The sequence below is a fragment of the Mauremys mutica genome, chromosome 12 (assembly GCF_020497125.1).
Source record: "Mauremys mutica isolate MM-2020 ecotype Southern chromosome 12, ASM2049712v1, whole genome shotgun sequence".
Classification (NCBI taxonomy): Eukaryota; Metazoa; Chordata; order Testudines; family Geoemydidae; genus Mauremys; species Mauremys mutica.
In genome coordinates, this window is record NC_059083.1 from 48,686,723 (window position 1) to 48,689,165 (window position 2,443).

The following is a 2,443-nucleotide window of genomic DNA, read 5'->3' on the forward strand; positions in this document are numbered from 1 at the left end:
GTTAGTTGAGTGGATAGAGAAGCTGGAGGGGAGCCGGAACATTTGTCTTTCGCAATGAGCATGGGAATCAAGCTAGAACCGGGGGAGGGGCCTCAGGACTACTGAGCTGCATTCCTGTCTAGAGTTTACTGTGTAATTATGGCTGGGTTTGGTCACTTCCATGTTAGATGCTCCTCCCATTTAGAGCAGTATAAATGGGGAGTAATTCCATGGCATGCAGTGAATTTAACCCATATTTGCAGCAGTGGCCCTGACAGCAGAATCTGGCCTGCCAGAGCCCTGATTCCCCTCGGTAAACTGAGAATAGTAACATTTATATACCATTATCCAGAGTTCGCCCACCTCTGGGTGACAAAGGTATACAAATACCTCAAAACATTTGTTCCTAATTCTCCTCTCCATCACTTTGGTGTAAATTCTAAGTAACTGCACTGGAGTCTATTGAGTTGATTCTATTTTCTCTCACCCCAGTGTAAATCAGGAGTAACTCCACTAGAGTCAGTGTGACTGTTTCCTCCATCTTCATTCCCATATTACACCAATCTTCACAAGCTAAGGGTCTGAGTCAAGGAAATTAAGGTGGATGTCTCAAAAAGAGAGGTATTTTACTGATCTAACCCTGGCCCTTGCTCTTGTCCCTCCCTCTGCAACCATCACACAGTGTCCTGAGAAAGAAAATGTCCAACCGAACCACCGTGACCGAGTTCCTTCTCCTGGGATTCTCTGACGTTTGGGAGCTGCAGATTTTGCACTTTGTGGGGTTTCTAGTGATCTACCTGGCAGCCCTAATGGGGAATTTTCTTATCTTCATGGCCATAACTTTTGACCACCACCTTCACACCCCCATGTACTTCTTCCTGCTGAATCTGTCCATCGTAGACCTTGGCTCCATCTCTGTCACTGTCCCCAAATCCATGGCCAACTCCCTCATGAACACCAGGACCATTTCCTATGCTGGATGTGTTGCCCAAGTCTTTTTCCTCCTCTTCTTTTTGGGAGCGGATTTTTTCCTTCTCACCGTCATGGCATATGACCGATATGTCGCCATCTGCCAACCACTGCACTATGAGACAATAATGAACAGCAGAGCTTGTGTCCAAATGGCAGCCGGTGCCTGGATCAGTGGAATTCTCTATTCTGTGCTACACACTGGGAACACATTTGCATTGACCTTCTGTGGATCAGTTCTTCTGTGAGATCCCCCAGCTACTCAAGCTTGCCTGTTCTGACTCATATCTGAGTGAAATTGGGGTTCTTGCATTTAGTGTGTGTTTAGTCTTAGGCTGCTTTATTTTTATCATTGTGTCGTATATTCAGATCTTCAAATCAGTGCTGAGAATCCCCTCTGAACAGGGCCGGCATAAAGCCTTCTCCACCTGCCTTCCTCACCTCACTGTGGTCTCCTTGTTTGTTTGCACTGGCGGCTTTGCTTACCTGAAACCCACCTCCAACTCTCCATCTCCTCTAGATCTTATGGTGACAGTTCTCTATTCCGTATTTACACCAATCATGAATCCAATTATCTACAGCGTGAGGAACAAAGAGATCAAAGCTGCCTTGAGAAGACTTAGCGGGTGTAGGTAAATCACCAATAGTTTTTTTTTGTTTTTCTCTAATTAAAGTTTGCTCACATAGTATCTGTTCATTAATGTCAGTTGTTTCTATGACCACACAGCTTGCACACAAGCACGTCTGATTTTTGCACCAATGCAAATCCAGATTAACTCCATTGATGTCACTGCCACTGTGGTGATTTACACCAGTAGAAAATCTGGTCCAGTTTTGGAGTTAAATAAGTGTAAATTGTGTGTGCAAATAAGACTTTCATTCTGTGCCAAACAATACCCATTGCACAGCTTCGCCACTACCACCTGTTCTGTGGCCACTGAAAATAATGATGGGAGTTGTCTTGCTTGTGTGTATAAATTAGGAGTGGTTTAATTGGAACCAGATGAGTCAGACTGGTGTAAGACTGTCATAGATGAGAAGACATTTGGGGTAGATCTTCAAAACATCAGTGTAGTTCCATTGACTTTGGTGGCACAAGAGCAATTTGCAGAATCTGTGGATCTGACCTACTGCCTCCAGTGTGTTGTGGAAAAATTGACCACACCGTTGATTTTGGGTCAGACCCAGCTTGAGGCCCCTTTATTAAGATACAGATATGCATATAGGGAAGGTCAACATGGCCCCACGCAAAGAGGGGGGGGGTTGCTGCTTTGTCTTTAACAGATTTTCACCAAGCTTATAAAGGCTAAAACCACAAAGCATAATTACACATCACACACATTATACTTTATTAACTCCTTATTTGGCATACTTTCTTACTTTTAGCGAGCCTGTCACTGCCCCTCACCATCTTGGGTTTTTCCTGTTATTGTCCCAAATGTGGTTTTCGTTGGTAGTCTGCCTGCCTTAAGACCCCTCCTTTGCGGTTGCATTG

At 44.5% G+C, this 2,443-nt stretch overlaps 1 pseudogene; it reads left to right on the forward strand.

Moving 5' to 3' along the window:
* Positions 1 to 677: 677 nt before the first annotated feature.
* Positions 678 to 1,584, forward strand: LOC123346844 (annotated as a pseudogene).
* Positions 1,585 to 2,443: the final 859 nt, after the last annotated feature.